The sequence below is a fragment of the Egretta garzetta genome, unplaced genomic scaffold, assembly GCF_000687185.1.
Source record: "Egretta garzetta isolate BGI_Z169 unplaced genomic scaffold, ASM68718v1 scaffold388, whole genome shotgun sequence".
Taxonomy (NCBI): Eukaryota; Metazoa; Chordata; class Aves; order Pelecaniformes; family Ardeidae; genus Egretta; species Egretta garzetta.
Window position 1 is genome coordinate 1259321 of NW_009260610.1, and position 14485 is coordinate 1273805.

Genomic DNA, 14485 nt, shown 5'->3' on the forward strand with positions numbered 1-14485 from the left:
CTTTCCCTATAAACAACACTTAGGTACAGTTATTGGATGCTAGCAGCTGTTCTGCCATTAACTTCTCTTGGGCCAAGAAGGCAATGAAGATTTTAATTTTGCAGGTCATTTTTGGAAAGCCTTCCCAGACCCCAGTGAGATATGTCTCGCTTATTGGAAATTTCATGTTTTCACATATCGGAATACGAGCCAACTTTTTTTTTCCCCTGCTATGAGGATAACTTATTCACTTTTGGACCAAGACAAGGTCTGGGATATTTAAATAATGATATACATAATTCCTGGTTTTCTTTTCTTCTGAATGTCATTTTTTCTTCCTTTTTTTTTTTTTTTTTTCCCTTGTGAATAAGAATTGTCTCAAAGATAACCTCAGTTTTCTGAGACCAGCTAATCTGGGTAGCTTGGTGAGTTTATTTTCAAGGAAACAACAAAGTACAGAGCGTGAATGGAATTGCTTTAACAGCTAGCAGGATGGGATCTGCGTGAAATTTCCCCCACTGTCTCAGCTGTTCTCGCTATATGCCAAACCACAGTTTCAGGTGGCTGAAATAGATTCATCTCTTCAGACTTAGATTTGGCTGTGACAGAACCCTCTCCTTCCCCCCCCAAAAAAGGCTCCTTCCACAGTCTTATACAAATTCCAGAGAATTTGGATTTATAGAGTAAAACTGTACAAAGTTTCAGAAGAACAAAGGTATATATCATCAAAAAATGTTGTCCTGTGTCAACGGCATGGCTCCTGCCAAGAACTGGTTTTTGGGAAAGCAGGCAGTGACCATGGCTGACACTCAGGACTCCCTCTCTGATGTTGCACTGACAAGCAAAAAAAAAAAAGCATACATTTAAATTCCTGAGTGCCAGGTATAAGCAGTTCATCTGTACAATCTGTGTATACTTCAGCTTTACAGATTTTTTTTAACTATCCTTCTAGAAGACATCTTCTGGTATCCTGTTACAGCACTGGCTGGGAGGCGATGCCCTGTACCCACCTTTCCACTCACACGGCCTTGTCTGCACCCCTCCTTCAGGATAACTTCAACACCCCAAACCACTGGGCACTGGGACCTCCCAGTTCCCTCTTGCGGTCTGAAACTTTAGACTGGTGATGGGCAAGATTAATCCTCACATTGCTGAGTGATTACCTGGCATTCAGGAGACCTGCAGGATAAAGCTTGTCCTTTCTTTGCCAGCTGGCAGAGGATGGCTGGGCCTTAGAGAGCTCCCAGAGCCCTGGACAATACCAGTCTCCTCCGGACCAGTGAGGAGGAATGATTTGCCGGGGCATGCCTAAACCCAGCTGAGCACCAGGCAAGAGCTGTAACTGCAGGTGAGTAGCATTGGCTCCCCAAGAGTGTGTAATCTTTGGTTCAGGGAGCACCACCGGTGACTGTCCATGCAGACTCCTCTGTCACAAGCCCAGGCCTGAGTCCCTTAAATGATGGGCACGTACCAGTGGCATGACAGCACATATAAACAGCCCACACTGAGCTCCACCAAGTCTATGAAGTTTTGCTCAGCCTTGTTGGCTATGAAGCTTGTGAGTTTCAGAGGTATTCTAGGCTTTGTGGATTTTTTTTTCCAGTGGCCATGTGTTCACCAGCTCCATTTCAAGAAGATCATCACAGAACCCTCAAATTGCAGTGACTTTTAATTGCTACCTATCCATATTGCATTTGAACTGGTGACCCAGAGATTAAAGGAATCATTTCTGATCCCATTACCCATCTCCTGAGTCCATGAGTCCCTGAAGAATGTGATTCATTAACTGAACTGCTCTTTTGCTGACTGTATTTTTCCAGCACCTCATAACCTACATGAAATTACAATATTTTTCCCATTCTCACTGTATGCATGTCAGATACTTACATATCTCCAGTTGTTTTGCTAGCTAGCCTCATAGGAGTTGTGTAAATGGCATTATCAAAATTGCATCTCCCTGATTCATTATTTCCAATTTTATAAAATAGCTGAGTTAGTGAAGACACTATCAAAGGGTTTTTTAAATAAACATGCTTAATCTTCTGGAGATTAAAAGAGATAGTATGGGTGACATATAATGATTATTTTACCCCAAAGCCATCAGAAATACAACGTACAAGAAAAACACATCAAACAAATAGGCACAATAGAGAGCATTTCAATGAGAAGATAATCACACTGCAGGATTTGCTTCAACTCAGTGGCCTAAATATTGCCCTATATGAAAAATAAAATAAAAGAGGAATATTAAAAAACCGGATTTATACCCCACAGTCTGCTTAAAAAAAATGAACTGCAACTAATATTTAAACTAATTTATTTTTAAATCTAATTCCCAGGATTTAAATTTGTCCAACAGACAAAAATTAAAATAATTTAAGAAGCTAGGAGAAAAAAGCAAGGTGATCAATTTCTAGCATGATGCAAATTTTTATTGATAAAAGTAAAATGATTAAGCAATGTGTTTGTAACCAGATATCAAGAAAATTACACTGCCTGTCTGATTATCTTAATATTTTTCACAGAAAATATATAGTACGTAGCAGAAATACATGGCCTGCCAGTAGAAACTCATGGGAAGCAGGGTAGTTTCAACTGTGTAGAAAATGAATTCATTTAATAAATCACAAATCCTTCTGCTATTCATCCTGGCAGCAAAGGTATGGCTGATGCAGAGTAATGCCTGATTTTCATACACCAATGCTGGGCTATTAGATGTACAAATGCTATTAGGTTCTGTCCAGATCCTTTGTTGGTGTAACTGGCATAAATCAGCTGCAGTTAATTGAGCTATGTAGATTTAGCCAGGTAGCTGGGAGAAAATCACATATTCATTTGCAGCATGCCTGAGAAGCCTGGAGAAAGACATTTTAAGGCATATTGTGTTCCTTGAAGTTAGGAACCTGATTAACTCTTTCCAGCAGATGCAGCCTCTTTGTGACTAATGGCTTTTCCACTGACTAAATATTTGGACTCATACTCCATAGGGCCCAAGCTTCCTGCCAGATTTTCACTGAGACAAGATCTCATTTCTACTGTGTAATTATTCTGTTAATTAAGTTTTCACACATTTCAGTCATGTGCACTGTGGCATTTCATCTGCCCCAAAATCATTCTACAAATACAAAGAGCCAAAGTAGGAAAAAAAATCAGAAATGGTACCTGGCTATATACTTTCACTAAAAATTTTGCATCATGACTCTTGCCAGCTGATCATCCATACAGCCACCTGACTAGCACACAGCCTAACTTAGTAAGACCATTTTCCAAACAAACAGCAATGTTTCCAAAGGCAATGGCCCAGAAGAGCCATGGATCACTCACAGCACTTGGGAAGGCAAGAGCTTTGCTCAGCCCCCCTAAAACACTGGACTGAAATCCAGTCCCTCCATTCCTCCCTCCCCAAGCATTTTGCTTTAATACACTTTGTTACTTCAAGCACTCCAAACTCCACCCCACCCCTCTAATATTGTTTGCTTACCTGGTGTTACAGTAAAAACCTCACCTCAGGTAAGGAGCCCCACCACAGATTTCTTATCAGTCACCACCTACGAGCAGTACATGCTGTGTCCACATCAGCATTAGGAGAGGAGAAATAAGTAGTCACTTCCCTTTTGCTTGAAGCTACGGACAAAAGATTTTTACTCTGACTTCTTTCAGCCCAGGTCATGTGGCAAATGCATTTTATATCAAGCAGTGGAAAGGCAGCGGTTGCAGAGACCATTGCAAGCTGGTCTAACGCCTCAGACCTGTTCACCAGCTCTCAGCCAGTTCAGATGCCAAATCCATTTCTGCTGGGGACGAGGTTGTCCCCTGTAGTCAACAGCTAACACCAAGCAAGTGTTGGATCAGGGTCCCAAATATCCAGAATTCCCAAAGTGCATTTAAGCTTAAGTACAGGGAGGACACAGAACCTGATGGCTTTTGAAAATTGCTTGGTTTAGTTCCTGATATGTCTAGCAAACACAAAATTGTTCAGAGTCAAAAAATTCTCCTTGCAATTGATGGTTGGGCCATACTTACAGTGTACTGGGTGTTTGATGTAATCAGGCCACAGAATTCATGATGGCTAGGGCCCCTAATAACCAGAGGAAATAGCATAGAGGCAATAGTAGCGGGAGGAATTTGACCCTTAGGTTTAGTGTCAAAATTTAATTTTCCTGTTGTTCTGTAGGTGTACAGTACCAACAGTACTTCTCAGAAGTAGTAAAGTACATCAGATTCTCATTGGCATTAAAAAAAAAAGAATACCAGCTGTTCGATATTTAAACACGACAGTCACATATTTGCATTGACATGAATGAGAAAGGTTTCTCTGTCATTTCAATGGGAGCATGGATGAAAGAAACAGTTCTAAAGGTTTCTTCTACTGCTTTTTTTAACACTGCCTGCAAGGTACTTTTCTGCCTTCTCTTTTTTTTTTTTCAGCTTATCAATATGTATTTCAGACTTTTTTACTTTTATGTTTAACACATCTTTTTTAAAAGGGAGCACGATCAGTTTCTAAGGATGCTACTTAGAGGTACAGTGGTACAAAAAGGCAGCCGCAGACTGGGAGGAAAGCTTTCAAAAGCCCACGGGAAGTGACAGGGGTTCAGAGCTGATCTCTCCATGGCAAGGCAACCCCGGGCACCTTCCAGGTTATACCCAGCTGGTGTATATTGTAGCCTTTCACAGGTACCAGGTAGTGTTCTGGACTAGGATAGATCTCTATTACCGGTGCCCAACATTGTATAGTATTACCATCACACATCAAAATGAGAGCCCTGGGTTCTGCTTTTCCCTTCAGAAAGTACTTGAGTTCATTTATCCCACCTTTTAATCAGCCACCACTTCTCTTATGACTAAAGCTTAACCTAAGGGAAAATCTGAGTACAAGCTGAGGATTAGAAACCTATCTGACTTTAGTCAAAGAAGAGTGGTTTTATTCTTGATTTCAGGCAAGAGGCAGTTTGATCTTAATAATATTGTGCTATAACCTCCTCTCAAATTAGGACACTAAGAGTTCTTCCACTTTTGTTTCTGCAGGTCTTCGGTAGGTGGTTTGAATTTGGAATATGATTAGCAACTTGTACAAAAACATGAAGCTAAGAATAAAAGAGGCAATTAGGGTTACATTGAGGTGAGCACGCCACTCTAAAATAGTAAGAATTCAAATAATTATACAGTTCGGGGATAATACATATTAGTGTCTCCCTTGAGGATCTTCAGTTCATCTCCTGGTCCTTATTTCTAATTAATCCTTGAATCCTTTTGTAGGTTAATACAATTAACAATAGCGATAAACCCTCTGTAGTGTTTAGTCAATTGGATTTGCAGAATGCTTTTCTTTGCTATGACCAGCAGGGGTCTTAGGAAACCTTGCTGCCCTCTTAAACCTTATTTAATTCTGGCATCAGCCCATGATGTGCACACTGAAACACCTGCTTTGAACCACACTGAGGGTACCAGAGAGGGAAAATTAGTTTAGTTCAATATTTCTTCAAAAGACTACTACACAAACCAACGTCTGCCCCCCACCCCGCCCCTTGCTATCTTCTCATTGTACTGTGACTATCCAAAATGAATACTGCCACCATGCCCTCAAAGGCATAGAGTATTCTTGCAAACACTCAGCATTAGATTTAAAACCAAAAGTGAATATATAAAAATAACGTTTTCCCCCTCAGGAATGTAAAGAGGGAAAGGTTTTGTAGGGTGAGACTGCATTCGGCATAAGACATTGATTTCTCTTCTCTCTTCTCACCCTTATTTTACTAGGCTGCTGCTGTTTCTAGCTTTTCCAGCTCTTTCCAGCTGGATGTGAATCAGAAGCACATGGGTGCTGCTCTCCCTTCCTCTGTCTCTTTCCTTATATGTTCATTAGCTTTCTGAGCTTCAGATTACAGTCATCACTGTTAAATATGCAATTTAGATTTTCCTTTTAATCACCCACAAATGTATATTCAGGACCTGGTGTACTTCTTTTCCTGATCACAGATAAACTGTATATACAATATAGGCTCCCCTGCTCCCTTTCTTCTCTCCTTTTTTAGTGTCTTCTCTTTCCATGGTCACTGGATTGGATTATCCTTGATTATCACACCAAGGATCTCACTGGGGAATCTCAAAGGGCAGCACTAACTGGCAATGTGTCCTCTGGTTTCCAGTATCCTATTGACTTCAGCAGCACAGCTGAACCATTTGGCCTTCCACCCCCTATTTGATGTTCAAAGCTTCTTAAATCATGTCCTTCTCCTCCAGATAACTGCTTGCAGGTGAGTATTTACCTTCCTTTGAATATCTCTCCATCAACAAAGAGACAGAAAGATAAATATTGATGGAATACCTCTGCGAGACTCGTGTTTCCCAAAAAGAGACTGGTATCCTGGCCACATCCTGCAGGTGTCCTGTGAGTGCTGAAAGACCCTGAAAGCCTGCACTCAGCACTAGATGTTATTATTTTCCTTTCTGCAGAATCTCAGAGGATTTCCAAATGGATGCTTTTGTTTTCCAGGCCCAAAGAGAGTCCGTGGTATTTTTAGTTTGAAATAATAATAATAATAATAATAATAAAAAAACAGTAAAATGAGAGCAGCTATTCTTAGTAAAGAATTGGTTATGGAATATAAATACTGAAAATTGAGAAACAAAAGAGCCATTTTTAAAGGGTCTTTGATTATATCTGTATCATCCTCTGTGTGTCCATGCCTTCTGTGGTTCCTTTCTCTATTTTCAAAAACATCTGTAGTGCGGTGAAGGACTTATGAGGTAAAAACATTCATCTGTGTGGTTATACATTCAAAATGTGTGACTGCAGAGTGGAAGCCTGAAATGAAAGGGCTTATTAATAACATTTTTTATTCATACAGCAGTAAGAAAAGGCTTCATTTGTTCATCCCTTGATCGTCTTTTTCTTTTCAATTACCTTTTCTAAAAGGAAATCTAATGTCACCTCTGGATTCCAGCAGGTCTCCAGTTAAAAAGAAAACAAGACAAAACACTTTCAAATTTGGATACATTTTCCTGTGACTTTTCCCCCATTATTTTATCTATTTGTTAATGAAGCACCTGGTATCTACTAACCTGAACCGAGTAAAGTTAATTTTTGCAGGGGGCAACAGAGCTCATGCCTCCTAGCCCTGGTGCCAATCCCTCACACTGGCCACCTAATACCAGGACCTCCCGCCAGTCTGGGACTTCAGGGGCACCATTCACCTGGGCTCATGGAGCAGGGGAAGCTGCCCCTTCTGGTGCTCTCCTGGAGTCTGACTCTCAAGTGTACCCCACTGCAGAGCTTGCCCCAGCTGCAGGGCTGTGCCATGGTTGCCCTTACTGCACCGCCCGAGTGGTGGTGGTACAGCAGGAGGGCACACGGGAGCTTGGTGTGAGGTTGTGGGGCAGACCTGATCCTACTTTAGAGTGTCCTTCTCCCCCATTCTCCTCTGTTGTGCTGCTCCTCCTCTTTTTGCCTCCACCCATGGTTTATACTCCTAAGTCCTCAGCAATGTTCCCTGTAGCATTCTCCAAGATCTCATGTTCCCACAATACTGATTGTGTACCATCTTCTTCTGAACTGGAACAAAACAGTCCAGATTTTGTGAGACTATCACAATGAGATGAAGGTTTCTAAGATGCGTCAAGCCTAAATTGAAACAGGAATGCAACCTCCTACCAGAATCCAGCAGAAGAGTGTTAAAGAAAGGAACACATCCCACCTACACAAGTTTTCTTTCCAATCAGCCTGTGTGCAGGACTGCCTATAAATATGGTTCAGAAGGATGTAAAAAACTTTACAGTGATGTAGGTCATGCACTTCAGGACCCACTGAGAATGTATGGCACTCTAAAATCTAAAATAAGTGTCCTTGTTTCACTGGGATAAAGTTAATTTTCTTCCTCGTAGCTGGCATAGTGCTATGGTTTTGGTTTAGGATGAGAAGAATGTTGATAACACCCTGATGGTTTAGTTGTTGCTGAGCAGGGCTTACACTAAGTCAAGGACCGTTCAGCTTCTCCTGCTGCCCTGCCAGCGAGGAGGCTGGAGGTGCACAAGGAGCTGGGAGGGGACACAGCCAGGAAAGCTGACCCCAACTGGCCAAAAGCGGGATATTCCATACGATATGAGGTCATGCTGAACAAAAAAATGGAGGCAGTTGGCTGGGGGGGGCACGGACACTGCTCGGGAACTGGCTGGGCATTGGTCAGCAGGTGGTGAGCAATTGCATGGTGCATCACTTGTTTTATATATTCTTTTATTATTATTCATATTTTTCCTTCCTTTTCTGTCCTATTGAATTGTCTTTATCTCAACCCGTGAGTTTTACTGTTTTTCCGATTCTCTCCCCCATTCTACTTTGGGGGGGGATAACCCAGCAGGTGTGTGGTGTTTAGCTGCCTGCAGGGTTAAACTATGACAATAAACGAATACTAAATCTTTCCGTGATTCTTGGGCTTTGGCTGGTGTCAGAAAGGAGACATGAGTAGAAAGACAGGAATAACTCCAGATAGTTTTGTACAGATGGTGATGATCTTTAACTCATCATTTCAAACTGAACATGCAGCCCAGGGCAGAACTTTCTGGCTGTATAAAAAGTAAAGCTTCTCCTTTTACTGTAACATTGGAGCAGATCATCAACATTAATTAATTTATCTTTGCAGTATTTCTTGTCTAGCTTTACTGTTTATATGGTACTGATATTAGTACCAGTTTACGCATGTATTACAGGAGATCACCTATATTTCAGCTCAGGGACAACGTTTCCAGTAGTTGGGTTTGTTGAATGATAATTAACACTAGCCCCCAGCACAAAACACTTCTTTAAAAGAAAAAAAAAAAAATTAAATAATATGGTGTCTGACTGGTATAAGAGGAAATGGTACTATTTTTTTAAATCAGGATTATTGGTAAAATAATTGTCAAACAGAAGCTTCTTAAATGTGCTTTCAGGAAAGCAAACATAAAAGAAAAACAGGCAGCTATAAGCATATAAAAAACCAGCAATCATTTGGGTGGTGCTATAAACTCTCCAAAGACAATTTACCTTTCACTTATCAAGGGGCTGTAAATGGTCTCTTGACTGACTGGAATCAGTCAAGGTAACTTTGAGAGACTCTGCTCTAGGAAAAGAAATTCTTTTTGGCTCTGCAAAGTATATTATTCCCTGGTTCCTACATAGCAAATGGAAGAATAGTCCATTTAGAGAAGAGCTGTATGCAGTTGGATGCTTTCAGCACATCTCAGTATCTTGCTGCTCTTGATCCAAAAGACAACTTTGTACACTTGTCTGGCTTGGCAATGTTGCACTTTCTCACCTCTCCCAGAAATCTGGTTGATCAGTTTTAAAATGTCCTGAGGGTCAGCATAATGGGGGAGAAAAAGGGGCAGAAAACCAGCTGATTTGTGATGGGTTATTCTGTTTCCCCTCTGATTATGCTTTGCCAAGTTGCTGAGAGGGTCTGTTATGCGTGAGCTTTTTTAACTACCCTCCTTTACACGTAGTCTAGCTTTTCTTGGCTATGGATGGTTTGCAGTAGAGTTGGTGCCCTGAAATAGGGAAATGAGTGCTTAAGCAGCTATTTTTATGGCTCTAATTCTATCTCACTTTTTTTTTTCCCCTGTGATTTTTCTTAAGTCCGACACTTTAACAAGTAACCCACCTCCTCCTTGCAAGTCATGGAGCTATTATTTTTTAACAAAGCCAACTGATTGCTGCCAGCCTTCTATTTAATGGCTATTTCAAGTATTTATCGCAGTCAACTGCTATTGATAGCTTATAACATTGTCTGTAAAGATATAGCTGTGCATTGAGCAGGTCTGTGTCACTGCATACTGCCTCAGCAGTTTTGCTTAATCCCCCCCTTCTCTCTAGTCCTATGTGCTGTAGGAAGCCCAGATTGAACCTTTCATTTTAACTGGGATCTGACTTGTCCAGGATGAGAAAGAATACCCTCCCTGTCACCAAGCCATTTGCTAGGCTGGGCTAGACCACCCTCAGCCTGTCCTTTTGTGTACAGACAAGGAAGGCAGACACAAGGGTGGCAATACGACAGAAAAGAATGCCACTGTCCCTTGCCTTGGTTGCTCATTTCCAACCTTTCCCATGTGTTGGCACAAGAGCTTACCCTGCCACACAGAAACATGGATCAGTGAATTAATTTGGTTAAAAACTGATCCAATATAAAGCAAAGAAAACTAGTTTTAACCTGGATAGGTTTTCTTACTTTACCTTGAATGTGGCTGCATTGGGGAAAATTTCACCCAGGCTATTGTTAATGAGCACTGGCTGAACAGAATAATTAATTGTGGTAGGTTGACCCTGGCTGGATGCCAGGTGTCCACCAAAGCCACGCTATCACTCCCCTCTTCAGCTGGACAGGGGAGAGAAAACATAACAGGAAGCTCGGGTTGAGATAAGGACAGGGAGAGATCTTTCACCCATTACCATCATGAGCAAAACAGACTCCACTTGGGGAAATTAATTTCATTTACTGCCAATCAAATCAGAGAAGGATAATGAGAAATAAAACCAAATCTTAAAAACATCTTCCCCCAATGCCTCCCTGCTTCCAGGGCTTAAGGTTACTCCCAATTTTCTCTACCTCCTTCCCCCCAAGAGCACAGGAGGATGGGGAATGGCGGCTGTGGTCAGTTCATCACATCTTGTTTCTATTGTTCCTTCCTCATCAGGGGGAGGACTCCTCACACTCTGCCCCTGCTCCAATGTGTGGTCCATCCCATGGGAGATAGTTCTTCATGGACTTCTCCAATGTGAGTCCTTCCCATGGGCTACAGTTCTTCATGAACTGCTCCAGTGTGGGTCCATCATTTCCATGGGATGCAGTCCTTCAGGAGCAGACTGCTCCAGAGTGGGTCCTCCGCAGGACCACAAGCCTGGCCAGCAAACCTGCTCCCGCCTGGGCTCTCTCCACAGGTCCACAGGCCCTGCCAGGAGCCTGCTCCAGTGTAGGCTTCCCTCGGGGCCACAGCCTCCTTTGGGCATGCCCCTACTCTGGCATGGGGTCCTCCCTGGGCTGCAGGTGGAGATCTGCTCCACTGTGGGCCTCCGTGGACTACAGGGGGACAGCCTGTCTCTGCTCTGGTGCCTGGAGCACCTCCTCCCCCTCCTACTGCACTCACCTGGGTGTCTACAGGGCTGTTCCTCTCACATATTCTCACTCCCCTCTCCAGCTGCAGTTGCTGTTCCCCCTTCTTAACTACGTTATCCCAGAGGCGCTACCACCATCACTGATGGGCTTGGCCTTGGCCAGCAGTGGGTCTGTCTTGGAGCTGGCTGGCATTGGCACTGGTTCTATCATAGGGGAAGCTTCTCATGCAAGCCATCCTTGCAGCCTCCTCACTACCAAAAGCTTGCCACGCAAACCCAATACATCGATGCATATGCATTTTCTGTGCTTAAAAGTAACTTTCATTTTGGCAACAAGCCTGTTTGAATACTATTTATAAGAGATCTGGTTTTATGGTTATAGTGACAGCACGAATGAAAACTAAACCCTGAGAGTAAAAATTGCCTCGAGAAGCCAATCAGAGCATGGAAATATCATCAAAAAATCCCTGCACCTTCTTGTTTCCTGACATTGAGTGTCATTGGAGTTCTGTGTTCACTTTGCTTTGAGGAAGCAGGGATAAATGACACTGAAACTTCAAATTAATTGCTTTGCAGTCAACGGTCCCTCTGCCAGACATACTGGATTACTCATTAGCTGACCATCATTTCTAAAAGACTTTACTTTCTAAATTATGTTCAATTAATTGCAATTATCCTTAATTTGAACATAACCCCCCTCTCCTCAAGACATTATCCACTAAATGAAAAGAAGTTTTGACATTAATCTCCTCAAATTTCTTTTTTTTATGCAGTAGTCCTGCATAATCCAAGCAAGAGTGCGTCATTATACTAATTTCAGACACACAAATCTGAATCTATATTGAATGAGCAGGTAAGATTAGTGTGTCTCATTACCACACACAAACCCATCTGCAACTGTGTTTTACACTTGGGCAGTTAAAATGGCAACCTTTTTGACCGGGAGAGAAAACAGTTTAAATACCAATCAAAGCATTTGACATAATGTAGTTTGAACATCTTGGCAAGATCATTAAAAATGGAATTAGTTGTTGAGTGATAGCGCAAATGTGGTACTCTAAAGGACTTCACATTTCTGGAGCTTATCTCATGCTCTGCTGAAACTCATTAATGTATCTATACTGAAAGCTGTGATTTTAGAGAAACTGAAATTAAGATTTTGCATGCCTATTTACATGCAGATTATTGCAAAGAAATTGAATTACCAGTTGTTCCAGGAAATTCAGTTTGGGTAGATGTTCATGCACAAGTTAAATAAGGTATAGACCTGTGGTGTGTTCTGTACAAAACCAAGGCAGTTTTATATCAGACAACTCAGATTATTATCTCTAATCCCAGGGTAAGGATTGAGAACCTGGAATAGACCTTGGTGGTTAGAAATCAGGCACAACAATATTTACATTTTAAATGCCTGATTCTAACAACCTGTTTGTACTCTGTATGGGGGACCAGAAACTTCAAACTAATCAAAATGGGTTCTTCTCGTGTCGTGGCATTATGCACCCCCAGCAGAGGGACATACCATTTGGAGCCTTTTCCTGAAGCACAGCCTGTAGTTTTCTTCCTCAAAACCCCTTCAGGGCTCTGTGTTTCCTTTAAGGGCCTGGCGAAAGGAAAAATATGAATTAGGTAGCAATGGTGGTGATGACAGTGGCATATATTATTCACTTTGCATTTAACATAAAATACAGAAACATCTTATAGAGTACGCACTGGTACCCAAGACTGTCCCCTTTTACTGTTGTCGCCCTTTTCTCACCTCTAGCATTACATTCCTCTTTTTCCATGCCTTTCTCCCCACCTCCCTTTCAATCCCAGTAAATTGCCTTGATTTCTACTTTTCGGTGTAAAGTAACTTGAACATGACAGGCAGAGAGTACCTCTCACTTCCGCATGGTATTTAGGACACCCTCCTTGGAGGTGGCAAATGTAGTTTTGAGCATCCTCTGATTGAGGAGCAAGTCAAAGCCAGTTTCCCAGTTCCACCCATGAGACATTGCCTTCTCACCATTGAAATTAAGCTCTATTTTACATTTTGGGGGAGCCCAATATTCCTGGTATATGCTAGATGAATGATGAGAATCTCTATTAGTCAGAACCACTAAGGATGCTGAGGGGAAGTTTGGAGTTTCCTCATACATATCCCTATTTTCCTTCCCCCTCTCAGAGAGCTTTCTACAGCAAGGATCACACAATGCTGCTGTCCTTTGAAAAGCCTCTAGTTCATGAATGACATTTAATTACCACTATGTAGGACCAGAAGTCATCTGTAAGGGTGGGGAACCCATTGCCAAAGGCAATAATGAGATAGCTTTTTTTCTGAGCAGTTTACAACCAAATGGCAGTAAAAATGAAGTGGTGTTGTGCATTGTCTTTCATGGCACGGCGGATGGAGACATGGGTGGATGAAATAGCTTGAGTACAGTCACACAGGAAGTGTAAGACGAAATGAAATTTAAGCCAACACTGACGTCCCTTGCCTCATTTGTTGGGCTGACCTTTTCTGAAGCAAAGAAAATCTTTAATTTTTCTGATGCTGAGGAAAAGGGTGTAAAAAACAGGGTAGTCACAGAGCAATCCTGCCTCTAGAATCCCCTTCCAATTTCAGGCATAGTTGTGATGCCAAAAGATGAAATGCAACCTAGGATTCAAATTCTTGTCTCTCCCTGTCTCAGGAGTAGGAAAGTTGGTCCAGACTGGAATTCATCTGACTAGGACGACCCAGTCTGGGTGGCTAGTGCTCTGGGGAGGAGCAACGTACTCAGTTCTGCCCATGCTCTGTTGCACCCCCTGTGTGCACCTGGGAAATGCCATGAAATAGTGGTCCTGTGAGTCTCTCTTTCTTCTCCACACTGGCATTGCCATTAGTAATGAATGCACTGGAAATGCTGCTTGCTACATGACACCTTTTTCCTTCTCTTCCTTGTGCTTCAGTTTTCCCATTCCTCTCCCAGAAAGGAGTCCTCAGAGTGATGGTGACATATATGAAATTATATAAAATTTGTAATCTATATCAAAGATACATATATATATATACACACACATGCACACACATATATGTTCCTAACATCAGAGTGCTTTTATTTATTCTACTTCATATTTCATTTGCACCGTACAGATTTCTAAATCTATTCTCAAATATTTTTTGACTAGCTCTCTCAATGTCCCCTTAAATTCAAATGTCAGTGTATTTGTCCAGGCCTACTTGCAGAACCAGCCAGCTGAGAAATGGAGCATGAATTCATTAGCAAATCATACCCACCAGAACTGACCTTACAACCTGCATGAATCAAAAAGAAAGACTTAGCTTGGCTGACTACTTGTGTGAAAAAACGGAGGCTAACCAGCACAGTCAAAGAGGGCAAGACTCACAAAGAACAAAATGTTATTATCAATCTTGTAACATCAAATCAAAAACAA